Genomic DNA, 13,808 nt, shown 5'->3' on the forward strand with positions numbered 1-13,808 from the left:
ATGCTGGAATAGCTCGGTGGGACAGGCAGCATCCCTGGAGAGAAGAAATGGGTGACATTTCGGGTCGAGACCTTTTCGGGCGGGTCGACACCCTCAGTCTGAACAAGGGTCTTGACCCGAAACGTCACCCATTCCTTCTCTCCAGAGATGCTGCCCGTCCCGCTGAGTTACTCCAGCATCTTGTGTCTCTTACATTTTTACTTTAGTTTACTTTAGATTCAGATTCAGATTCAGATTCAATTTTAATTGTCATTGTCAGTGTACAGTACAGAGACAACGAAATGCATTTAGCATCTCCCTGGAAGAGCGACATAGCAAATGATTTAAATAAATAATAATAAGTGATAATAAGTGTCCGGGGGGTGGGGGGGTGATTGGCAGTCACCGAGGTACGTTGTTGAGTAGAGTGACAGCCGCCGGGAAGAAGCTGTTCCTGGACCTGCTGGTTCGGCAACGGAGAGACCTGTAGCGCCTCCCGGATGGTAGGAGGGTAAACAGTCCATGGTTGGGGTGAGAGCAGTCCTTGGCGATGCTGAGCGCCCTCCGCAGATAACGCTTGCTTTGGACAGACTCAATGGAGGGGAGCGAGGAACCGGTGATGCGTTGGGCAATTTTCACCACCCTCTGCAATGCCTTCCGGTCGGAGACAGAGCAGTTGCCATACCATACTGTGATGCAGTTGGTAAGGATGCTCTCGATGGTGCAGCGGTAGAAGTTCACCAGGATCTGAGGAGACAGATGGACCTTCTTCAGTCTCCTCAGGAAGAAGAGACGCTGGTGAGCCTTCTTGATCAGAGTTGAGGTATTGTGGGTCCAAGAGAGGTCATCGGAGATGTTGACTCCCAGGAACCTGAAGCTAGAAACACGTTCCACCTCCGTCCCGTTAATGTGGATGGGGGTGTGCGTGCCGCCCCTGGACTTCCTGAAGTCTACAATGAGCTCCTTGGTCTTCTTGGAGTTAAGGGCCAGGTTGTTGTCAGCGCACCATGCTGCTAAGTGCTGGACCTCCTCCCTGTAGGCCGACTCATCGTTGTTGCTGATGAGGCCAATCACCGTTGTATCATCTGCATACTTGATGATGGTGTTAGTACCATGTACAGGTGTGCAGTCATAGGTAAGAGGGAGTAGAGGAGGGGGCTCAGCACACAGCCCTGTGGAACGCCGGTGTTCAGGGTGAGGGTTGAAGAGGTGTGCTTGTCTAACCTAACAGACTGGGGTCTGTTGGTTAGAAAGTCCAGTATCCAGTTGCAGAGGGAGGGGTCGATGCCCAGGTTACCGAGTTTGGTGATCAGTTTTGATGGTATAATGGTGTTGAATGCTGAGCTGTAATCGATGAACAGCATTCTTACGTAAGTGTCTCTGTTGTCGAGGTGGGAGAGGGCGGAGTGAAGTGCCGTTGAGATGGCATCCTCCGTACTCCTGTTCTTGCGGTAGGCAAACTGATAGGGATCCAGTGTGGGGGGTAGGCAGCTTTTGAGGTGTGCCAGGACCAGCCTCTCGAAGCACTTGGTGATGATGGGGGTAAGTGCAACTGGGCGGAAGTCGTTGAGGCTTGCCGCAGTGGAGTGTTTTGGCACTGGCACGATGGAGGTGGATTTAAGGCACGTGGGGACAACTGCTTGGGCAAGTGACAGGTTGAAGATGTCAGTCCAGACGTCTGTCAGCTGCGCAGCACAGGCCCTGAGCACGCGCCCGGGGATGCCGTCAGGGCCAGCAGCTTTACGTGCATTAGTCCTACTCAGTGCCACGAATACGTCGTAGGGGGTGAGTGTGAGGGATTGGTGATCGGCAGGTAGCACAGCCTTGATGGCTGTCTCTAGATTGTCCCTGTCGAAGCGGCCATAGAAGTGGTTAAGCTCCTCAAGGAAGGAGGCGTCGCTGGATGTGGGGGTGGTGTTGGAGGGTCTGTAGTCCGTGATGGCCTGGATGCCTTGCCACATGCGTCGGGGGTCGGAGTTGTTGTTGAAGTGCTCCTCAATCCTGAGCTTATGGCAGTGCTTGGCCTTCTTGATGCCCCTCTTCAGGTTAGCCCTGGCTGAACTGTAGGCTCGAGCATCGCCTGACCTGAAAGCGGTGTCCCGTGCTTTCAGCAGTAGCCTGACCTCGCTGTTCATCCATGGCTTCTGATTCGGGAATATGGTCACCTGTTTGAGGGAGGTGACACTATTGATGGTGGAGTTTATAAAGTCCAGAACAGAGGATGTGTAGGAATCAATGTCCGTGTGGGAGTCAAGGGTGGCCTGGGCTGCAAACGCCTTCCAGTCAGTGTTTCCAAAACACTGCTGAAGTGTGAAGTCCGCTTCCTCTGACCAGACTTTAACTGTCCTCACAGTTGGTTTAACCCGTCTGATGAGTGGGGAGTACTTAGGGAGCAGGAACAATGAGACGTGATCAGACTGACCAAGGTGGGGGAGGTGGATGGGAGGGGGATGGCTTTGTAAGCTTCAGCCATGTTGGTGTAGACTTGGTGTAGAGATACAATGTGGAATGTTCATGCTCATAAGTTGTTTTCTCTGGAATGTCAGAGGCTGAGGGTGACTTGATCGAAGCGTATGGTCTTACGTTCTACGAGCAGAATTGGCCATTCGGCCCATCAAGTGTACTCCGTCCTTCAATCATGGCTGATCTACCTTTCCCTCTCAACCCTATTCTCTTGCCTTCTCCCCATAACCCCTGATACCTGTACTAATCAGGGAGGCTGCGATCTGCAGAGCTCCAGCTGGCGCGGCGTCCGCAGCCTGGGATCCCTCGTGGGGGGACCCGGGGGAAGAAGCTCCGAATGCTGACCCGCGGCCTACTTCTACCGCGGGCGCGCCAGGGACTTACCATCACCCCTGGAGGGGAGCTTTGACCGCCGGCCCTGCGGTCTGCGGTGCTTCTGGCTGCGGCGCGGCGGGAACATTAAATCTTCGACCGCCGGCATGCGGCTTAAACCATCTTGAAGCCGCGGTCTCTGGTGGGGAAGAGCCGACTCTGGACTTGCCTGGACTTACCTTGTCTGAACGTCTAGACGCCCGCAGCGACGGCTGCGGTGCGTTGTGGTCCCGAGCACGGGGGAAATGGAGGAGGATTGGCCAAATTTTGTGCCTTCTTTATCAATGTACCGCTGCTGGCAAATTCATTTCACTTGCACTTTATGTGCAATGTGACGAATAAAACCGTATTGTATTGTATTGACTTGTCATTCTCCGCCTTAAAATTATCCAGTGACTTGGCCTCCACAGCCGTTTGCGGCAATGATTGCGTCCACAGATTCACCACTAATGAAATTCACCCTCATCTCCTTCCTAAAGGTACGTCCTTTTATTCTGAAGCTGTGTCCTCTGGTCCTAGACTCTCCCACTAGTGGAAACATACTTTCCACATTCACTCTATCCAAGCCTTTCACTATTTGCTAAGTTTCAATGAGGTCCCCGCTCATATTTCTAAACTCCAGCGAGTATAGGCCCAGTGCCTTCAAATGCTCATCAAAGAAAATAGGTGCAGGAGGAGGCCATTTGGCCCTTGGAGCCAGCACCGCCATTCATTGTGATTTATTTAGCGAATGCAAAGTCCTTTAGCCAAGCAGTTGCCTCTTGATCTGCTGTATGAAGGGTGACAAGTCCTCCTTTGAGTCTTTGTTGAGGGCATGCTTCAATGATGTGTTGCATTGTTTGCTGCTCTCCACAAGCACACCGTGGGGTTAGACTGCTGCCCCATTTGTGAAGGCTGGCCAAGCAGGGGCCATGTCCAGTCCTGAATCTATTCAGCGTCGTCCACTGCCTCCTTGGGAGATTGGTGCCAGGGTGGGGTCTGACACCAGATGTTTATTTGGGACGTCCTTGGACTCCCATTCCTTTTACCAAGCTGATTGGATGGTGAAATCAGCTGGTGGTGGGTTCTTCCAAATTGGTCGTCTAGATGGAAGTCGAGCAGTGGGTGGGTTGAAGATGTCCATGTGAATTGGCAGGTGAGGGGAGTTTTTGGTCTTTTGGAGCATCCTTTGAGTGAGGACTACTCGCCGGATGTGTGGAGGGGCTATGTTGGATAGGACAGGGAGCCAGGGGAGTGGTGTTGAGCGGATTGTTCCTGTGATAATCCTCATTGTTGAGTTCAATTGGGTGTCCACATGGTGTGTGTGGGATGACCTGGACCAAACAGGGGCACAATATTCGGCTGAAGAAAATGCAAGGGCTAGTGCTGAAATGCGCAGTGTGGGGGCTGCTGCCCCCCACTTTGAACCAGCAAGCTTACTGAGGAGATTGTTTCTGGACTTCACCTTAGCTGCTGTTCTTTTGAGATGTTCCCTGAAGGATAGGGTCCTGTCAAGGGTCACTCTGAGGTAGGTTGGAGTGGGGACATACTTCAGTTTGGTCCTGCTCAGATAGATGTTTGGTTCTCTTGTGGCTTCTGCATTATGGAGGTGGAACACACTGGAGACCGTTTTTGCTGGGCTTGGTTTTAGGTGCCATGTTTTGCAGTACTCGTCCAGTTTAGCAAGGTCTTCATTGAGCACCTGTTCCAATGTACCAAAATCTGGTGCTTGGAAGGCCAAACAGATGTCATCTGCATAGATGAATTTGCGGGATTTGGTGGTGGGTAGGTCATTTGTGTAAAGGTTGAACAAGGTTGGGGCTAAAACTGACCCTTGCGGGAGCCCATTCTTCTGCATTCTCCATGCACTCTTGTTCTGACCAAGGTGAACTCTGAACCTGCGGTTGGAGAGCAGAGATTTGATGGTTTCTGATGCCCAGGCAGGGAGTGCTTTGGTGAGTTTTAGGAGGAGGCCTTTGTGCCACACAGTGTCATAGGCTGCGGTGAGATCAAGGAACACTGCCCCGGTCTTCAGTTTGTTCTCGAAGCCGTTTTCAATGCAGGTGGTTAGGGCCAGAACTTGTTCTCCTGTGCTGCGGTCCTTGCGGAAACCTGCCTGATCCACACTGAGAATCTCTTCTACTCCTGGAGATATACGTTGTAGTATAAGGCGTTCTAAGATTTTGAGTGGGACGCAGAGTAGAGAGATTGGGCGGTAGCTTGCTGGTAGTTTTTCGTCTTTGCCAGGTTTTGGTATAGCAATGACTTTTGCTGTCCGCCATATCTTTGGGATGGAGTTAGTCTGTATGGCCCTAGTGTAGAGTTGGGTCAGCCAGGTTAGAGCTCGGGGCCCAGGTGTTTCATGAACTCTGGAGAGATGTTATCATAACCTGCTGCCTTTCCACATTTCAGGCCCTGCAGGATCTTCTCCAGTTCAGCCACCTCGAAGGGCTCAGGGTTTCTTTCCTTTCCAGGTGTTCGTCGAAGTGTCCTTAGCTCTGTTGCGACAGCTCTTCTGGTGGACTTACTTACTTGTCTTGGGATGCTTTTGCAATATTCAGTAGGTGGGATGCAACCTGGTTGGGTGTGACAGAAGGTCGGCTTTGGGTAGGGGGTTTCTGTGCAGCTCCTAGGCGGCAGATGAGGCTCCAGCATTTTCTGCTAGAGTGGGTGAAGTTTAGCTCTGTTACTGTCTCCTCCCATTTCCTTTGCCGAGCTGAAGATAGTGATTCAATGAGATGTTCTCCTATCTCAGGGTCCCCTGATGTTTTGTAGGTTTGTAGGAGGGCAGCGCATTCTCCATCCAGGCATGGGACGTAGAGGGGACGGTAGCCTCTTGGAGTTGTTTTGTGGGCGGCTTTATAGATGGCGCTGCAGAAACGGTTGTATGCTTCATCTACAGTGATGGTGTGGAGTGGGATGGTAACAACACTCTGGTCTAGAGTTTCACTGTATTTCTTCCAAAAATCCGGTCAGCACAGGCGACAACCAACGTCACCTAGCAAAAACCTACGTTAACCTGGCGACAAGCACGACAGCACCTACGTCAGGAGAAGTCAAGCTACGCTCATTGGCGTCAAACCCACTGCCGCTGACTGTCGCCGAAAAGTTTTGAACATTTCACAATCCAGCGGCGACCAGAAAGACGCTACGATTCTTTGGACGACTGAGGAGACGACTCACAACCATAGAGGCTACACCCCGGCGACCATGTGGCGACAGCCTAGTCGCCTGTAGTCGCCTGTAGTCGCCTAAGAAATCGCCTAAGTGGGACAGGCCTTTTAGATTTTCCTCAGGGCTAAAGGAATCAAGGGATATCAGGAAAAAAGCAGGAACGGGGTACTGATTTTGGATGATCAGCCACGATCATATTGAGTGGCGGTGCTGGCTCGAAGGGCTGAATGGCCGACTCCTGCAACTATTTTCTATGTTTCTAAATACAATCAGTTCAAACTCCAGTGCAATAGGTGGAGCAAAGAAGAAGCTACAGAGTGCAGAATATAGTTCTCAGCATTGCAGCGCATCAGTTCCATAGACAAAGTCCAATGTCCACAATGGGGTAGAGGAGAATCGGTGGGTACCCTAGATTATGGAAGGACCATTCAGAAGCCTGATAACAGAGGGGAAGAAGCTGTTCCTGAATCTAATAATAATAATAATGGATGGGATTTATATAGCGCCTTTCTAATACTCAAGGCGCTTTACATCGCATTATTCATTCACTCCTCAGTCACACTCGGTGGTGGTAAGCTACTTCTGTAGCCACAGCTGCCCTGGGGCAGACTGACGGAAGCGTGGCTGCCAATCTGCGCCTACGGCCCCTCCGACCACCACCAATCACTCACACACATTCACACACAGGCAAAGGTGGGTGAAGTGTCTTGCCCAAGGACACAACGACAGTATGCACTCCAAGCGGGATTCGAACCGGCTACCTTCCGGTCGCCAGCCGAACACTTAGCCCATTGTGCCATCTGTCGTCCCGTAAGTGAATCTGGTGGTGTGCGCTTTCAATCATCTGTCTCTTTTGTTTCATAGAGCCTATTTACAGATTAGATTTTTTATTCCGTAGCTGTTTCAATTTCTAAGCCAACCATTTCCATGGGCAGCAGATTTAATTCAGAGCAGCAATGGGATAATGGACAAGTCAGAGTAGGTACGCTTTGATCAAACAGCACACCCCTATCTGAACAAGGAGGAGGAAATATTGCTTTAAAATTGTATCATTAAAACCATTGCAGACATCATTTAGTGTCTGAATAATGTTAAGCTTCAGAATAAAGATTTGTCAGAGGAACTTTCATAAGCAATTGAGGATGAAATTAGGAAAATCAAACTTCCAGCTCCGTTCATGCAGCCTGTAGTGGCAATGCGGCATAGCTGATAGCAGCTCAAACTGACGTAAGCCTGTGGTTTAGTTTAGATTAGTTTAGAGATACAGCATGGAAACAGGCCCTTCGGCCCACCGGGTCCAGGCCGACCAGCGATCCTACACTATCCTACACACACTAGGGACAATTTACATTTATACCAAGCCAATTAACCTACAAACCTGTGTAGGAAAAATATGCAGATGCTGGTTTAAATCGAAGGTGCAACTCAGCAGGACAGGCAGTATCTCTGGAGAGAAGGAATGGGTGACGTTTCGGGTCAAGTTCAAGTTACATTTATTGTCACATGCACCAATTGATTTAGTGAGATTTGAGTTACCATACAGCCATACGAATAAAAAGAACACAATACACGATAGAATTTAACATGAACATCCCCACACAGCGGAATCAACGTTTCCCACTGTGAGGGAAGGCAATAAAGTTCAGTCCACTTCCTCATGTTCACCCGTGGTCGGGGCATTTGAACCCTCCGCAGTCGCCGCTGCGGCAGCCCGATGTTTCAGGCCCACTCGCCGGGATGATCGGAACTCCGATATCGGAATGGATCAGAACACACTCACGACTTGGAGTTTCTGAATCGGACGCTTCCAACCGGAGACAGCGGCTTCCGAAGTCCACAGGGCGAGCTGGATGGAGATCCAACACTGGCAACCCCCGGCAAAGGATCCCAGGACTCCGCGACGTTAAAGTCAGCGCCGCAGACCACAGCTCCATGGTGTTAATCAGCAGGCCCAAAACTGCAGAGCTCTCAACGCGGTGATCCTCGGCAAGGCATCGTCCCGCTCCGCGATGGTAATCCAGTGCTGTGCTGTTGCTGAAGCTCTGGCCGGTCTCCGGCAGGAAAGACCGTGCCAATCCAGTCGTTAGGCCACGGGGGTTGGGGGGGGGGCGAAGATGCGACTCGGAGTAAAGACGCATCTCCGTCCAGGTATATGACTGGGAATCGGCCTCTCCCTATATCCCCCCCCCCACCCCCCACATAAAAAAGACTAAAAAACCTTTAAAACGTAATTTTAGACAGACTAAAAATAACAAAAAGGGTGAAAGGACGGACAGCTGCTGGACGAGGCTGCCACACTCAATGGCGCCACCCGGTGGATCAGACTGAAGAAGTGTCTCGACCCAAAATGTCACCCATTCCGTCTCTCCAGAGATGCTGCCTGTCCGGCTGAGTTACTCCTGCATTTTGCGTCTCCAAACCTGTACGTCTTTGGAGTGTGGGAGGAAACCGAAGATCTTGGAGAAAAGCCATGCAGTCATAAGGAGAAGGTACAAACTCCGTACAGACAGCACCCGTAGTCGGGATCGAACCTGGGTCTCTGGCGCTGCAAGCGCTGTAAGGCAGCAACTCTACCACTGCACCACTGTGCCACCCAGGTGCTTTGGCTGATAGGTTTAGATTTATTGCTGTTATGTGCATCAAAGTCTAAGCCTCATGCAATAGACGCCAGTATCACATTTACCTCCACAGACACCTTTTTTTTGCACTATTCAATTGTCTAGGCATTTTCAAAGAACCTACTTGAAATCGGTGCTTGGTTTTGTGATGGTTTGCGCCTCTAAAAAGTTTCCAAACATCTAGTTTAGAAATAGACATAGAGCATGGAAACAGGCCCTTCGGCCCACTGTGTCCATGCTGGCCATCAATCACAGGTTCACGCCAGTTCCATGTTATCCCACTATCTCATCCACTCCCTGCACACTTGGGACAATTTTATCAACTTCAATCAACCTACAAACCTGCAGGTCTTTGTGATGTGGGAGAAATTCGGAACACCTGGTGGAATCCCATGCGATCACAGGGAGAACGTTCAAACTCCACACAGACAGTACCCATGGTCCGGTTCCAATCTGGGACTCCAGCTCTCCGTTAAGCAGCAGATCTACTAACCATCTTTATTTTGTTTTTGTTTAGTATATTATTCGGTTATTATTAGCATCTGTACCGAGGTACGGTGACATTCTTTTTGTTGTTGTTGCGAGTTATCCAGTCAGTGGAAAGATTATAGATGATTACAATCAAGCCGGCAGCAGAATGCAGCTATGGGATGAAGGGCATTTTATTTAGTGCTGGATGAAGTCCAATAAAAGATAGTTCAAAGGTGGCTTTCGAAGCACTGTACCTTAACTACCCCGTAAGAATCGAGGCTGCTCACTTTTGCTCCAAGAACATTTTGCAGCCAACAGTTGGTATAGTTTAAAACAAATTTGAAACAAAAGACTCTGACCTGTTTGAAAAACAGAGCTCGTCTCCCTGGTGGAGAGAGAGAGGGGGAAATCTGAGTAATTGGGCAAGTGTGAGGTGTGGCAAGACCCTATATGACAGGGAATCAGACCAATCCCATTTCTGGGCTTAGTTAATTAAAAATTGTCCCTAGTGGGTGTAAGATAGTGTTAATGTGCGGGGATCGCTGGTCTGAAGGGCCTGTTTCCGCGCTGTATCTCTGAACTAAACTAAACAAATCAATCTATCCATGTACCTGTCCAGCCTGAAGAAGGGTCTGATACGAAACATCATCTGTCAATTTCCCTCTGCAGAGTCCACCTGACCTGTTATGCCCTCCAGTGGCTTGTTTGTGTGAGGTTCCAACATCTGCATTCTCCCATCTCTCCAGTTTGAATTCATCACCTTGTTTGTGAACGGTAACTCCCACATTGTTCATTAGGTGGCGGTGTGGAACCAGAGGAGGAGACATATCTGGCGATCGACACAAAACGCTGGAGTAACTCAGCGGGACAGGCAGCATCTCTGGAGAGAAGGGATGGGTGACTTTTTTCGGATCGAGACCCTTCTTCAGACTGATGTCAGGGGAGTGGGCAGTACAGAGATAAAATGTAGTCAGAGACAGTAAGACTGGTGAGAGAACTGGGAAGGGGGAGGGGATGGAGAGAGAGGGAAAGCAAGGGTTACTTGAAGTTAGAGAAGTCAATGTTCATACCACTGGGGTGTAAGCTGCTCAAGCAAAATATGAGTTGCAGTTCCTCCAATTTGCGCTGGGCCTCACTCTGACAGTGGAGGGGGCCCAAGACAGAAAGGGGTCTCGGGCTCGACCCGAAACCTCCACCCGTTCCTTTTTGTGTCTATCTTCGGTTGAAACCAGCATCTGCAGTTCCTTCCGAGATATTTCTGGAGCACGGGACTTCAGCTCAACAAAAGAAGACTCAGCGGGTCAGTCAGCATCTGTGGAGAACACGGATCGGTGATGTTTAGGATCAGGACCCTTCCTCCGACTGTGTGGGAAGGAACTGTGTGGGGAGTATTGGTTGGACAAAGGCCAGAGATGAAAAGACAAATAAGAATGACTCGGTGGGCTGAAGGGCCTGTTTCCACACTGTATATCTAAATCAAACTAAACTAAATTTAACTTAGCTAGCCTGTCCCACTTAGGCGATTTTTCAGCGGACTGCCAGCGACTGTCAAGTTGCCGGCAGTCGCCAGATAAACCGGCAACTGGAACAGCGACTGTCAGAGTGGAACGCACACACACGCACGCACGCACGCACACACACACACGCACGCACGCACGCACCCACGCAGTTCTGAGGTACAGGGAGAAGTTAAGTAGGCTGGGACTCTATTCCTTAGAGCACAGGAGGATGAGGGGTGATCTTATAGAGGTATACAAAATCATGAGAGGACTAGATTAGGTAGATGCACAGAGTCTCTTGCCCAGGGTAGGTGAATCGAGGACCAGAGGACATAGATTTAAGGTGAAGGGAAAAAGATTTAATGGGAATCTGAGGGGTAACTTTCTCACTCAAGGGTGGTGGGTGTATGGAACAAGCTGCCAGAGGAGGTAGTTGAGGCAGGGACAATCCCAACGTTTAAGAAACATTTAGGCAGGCGAGACGCTTCTTCAGACTGAGAGTCAGGGGAGGGGGAGACACAGAAATATGGAAGGGTGCGGTGTGAAAATGAGACACCAAAGGGGCACAAAGATCAAGGAATATGTCGAACAGATCATTGTTAGCAAGGGGAAGTTGACACCAAAGCAAACAGAGATAAAATGTAATCAGGGGGACCGGTCTGAAGGGTCAAGAGTCAAGAGTTATGTGTCCCAGATAGGACAATGAAATTCTTGCTTGCTGCAGCACAACAGAATATGTAAACATAATACAGAACAGGAGATAAAGCTCAGTGTGTCTATAAACCATAGACCATATACACACACAAGAGATAAACAGATAAAGTGCAATCGTAGTAATACTGTTATTCACTGCTTATTTGATGTGTTTAATAGAAGAAGGACCTCGACCCGAAACCTCACCCATTCCTTCTCTCCAGAGATGCTGCCTGTCCCGCTGAGTTACTCCAGAATTTTGTGTCTATAATCAGGGGGAAAGTCAGACTGGTCAGAGAACTGGGAAGGGGGAGGGTTGGAGAGAGAGGGAAGGCAAGTGTTACTTGAAGTTAGAGAAGTCGATATTCATACCACTGGGGTGGAAGCTGCCCAAGCAAAATATGAGGTGCTGTTCCTCTAATTTACGCTGGGCCTCACAATGGAGGAGGCCCAGGACAGAAAGATCAGTGTGGGAATAGGAGGTGGTGTTAAAGTGTTTAGCAACCGGGAGATCATGTAGGTTTATGCAGACTGAGCGGAGGTGTTCAGCGAAACGATGTTGGGACCAAGTGCAGTGCCCATTTCATGCAATAAAATTGGTAACATAATTTACTTTAGTTCAATTTTATTTAGACATACAGCGCGGAAACAGGCCCTTCGCCCACCGAGTCTGCACCGACCAGCGATCCCTGCACACTACCACTATCCTACACTAGGGACAATTTACACTTGTACCAAACCAATGGACCTATTTTCTATCTTTCAGACATTTTATTTGTTTTATTCGTTTATTAATCTCAAAATCTCAGTGAGAGATGTTCATAAATTCCAAAGTTCTAGGAGAAGAATTAGGCCATTCGGCCCATCAAGTCCATCCGTCATTGTTGTGTAATGAGACCCATATGCAGGATTAACAACTCATAGTCCTTTATTGTAACATAAGCGGAGGAAACATTACATGCTAGCGTCTCCATAGTGAGCATCAAGTCTGTTATCAATAGACCGGGGTGGGGATGAAGATCCGGACTGGACTATATATGGAATGTGCAACATGCATAATATGTGTGGTGATGGATATAATAAAGGCAGGCTAATATGGTTAATCTACAGCCATTCTATCATGGCTGATCTTTCTCTCCCTCCTAACCTCATTCTCCTGCCTTCTCCACATAAACCCTGGCACACGTACTAACCAAGATAGAGAGTCATCGAGTCACAGAGTGATACGGTGTGGAAACAGGTCCTTCGGCCCAACTTGCCCACACCGGCCAACAATGTCCCACCTGCCCACGTTTGGTCCATATCCCTCCAAACCTGTCCTATCCTTGTAGGTACACAAAAATGCTGGAGAAACTCAGCGGGTGCAGCAGCATCTATGGAGCGAAGGAAATAGGTGACGTTTCGGGCCGAAACCCTTCTTCAGACTGATAGGGGGTGGGGGGGGAGAAGGAATGAAAAAGGGGAGGAGGAGGAGCCCGAGGGCGGGGGGATGGGAGGAGACAGCTCGAGGGTTAAGGAAGAGGAGGAGACAGCAAGGGCTAGCAAAATTGGGAGAATTCAATGTTCATGCCCGCCGGCCGCAGGGTACCCAGGCGGAATATGAGGTGCTGTTCCTCCAATTTCCGGTGTTGCTCACTCTGGCAATGGAGGAGACCCAGGACAGAGAGGTCAGATTGGGAATGGGAGGGGGAGTTGAAGTGCTGAGCCACCGGGAGTTCAGGTAGGTTCTTGCGGACTGAGCGGTATCCTTGTACTTGTCTAACTGTTTCTTAAATATTGGGATAGTCCCTGCCTCAACTACCTCATCTGGCAGCTCGTTCCATACACCCACCACCCTTTGCGTGAAACATGTGGTGGGTCTGTGATGATTGCGATTGTGTGATGAGGTGCATCTTTGTAGTTCTCTATCTAAGAGGATTCAGTTCTTAAGTAAATTTGAGGCAGAGATTTAATGAAGACATGAGATATGGTGGCATTGGGGTGAGATTAGCAAGGATCACTGTGGATTTTGAAAGTGGTGATTTGCAGGGTCTTAGTTAGTAAAGGTGTCAGGGGTTAAGATAGGAGATTGACAATAGACAATAGGTGCAGGAGTAGGCCATTCGGCCCCTTCGAGCCAGCACTGCCATTCACATGATCATGACTGATCAGCCACAATCAGTACCTTGTTCCTGCCCTCTCCCCACACCTCTTGACTCCGCCATCTCTAAGAGCTCTATCTAACTCCCTTGAAAGTATCCAGAGAACTGGCCTCCACTGCCTTCTGAGGCAGAGAATTCCATGATGGGGTTGAGAGGGAAAGATAGATCTGCCATGATTGAATGGCGGAGTAGTCTTGATGGGCCAAATGGCCAAATTCTGCACCTAGAATTTATGATCTTATGGACTTTTGAGCTGGCAGTTTGAAGAAGTTAATGTGTAGCTGGAAGCAACAGCTGATAATGTATTACACCTGGGTAATTACTTACCTTTAATTTCAGAGTTTGGAATGTGAGTGCCTTTAACACAATCGCACAGCGACATTTTCATTTTAGGTTTCATTTTAGCTTCCCATTCGGTC

Source organism: Amblyraja radiata, chromosome 7 (genome assembly GCF_010909765.2).
Source record: "Amblyraja radiata isolate CabotCenter1 chromosome 7, sAmbRad1.1.pri, whole genome shotgun sequence".
NCBI classification, from domain to species: Eukaryota; Metazoa; Chordata; class Chondrichthyes; order Rajiformes; family Rajidae; genus Amblyraja; species Amblyraja radiata.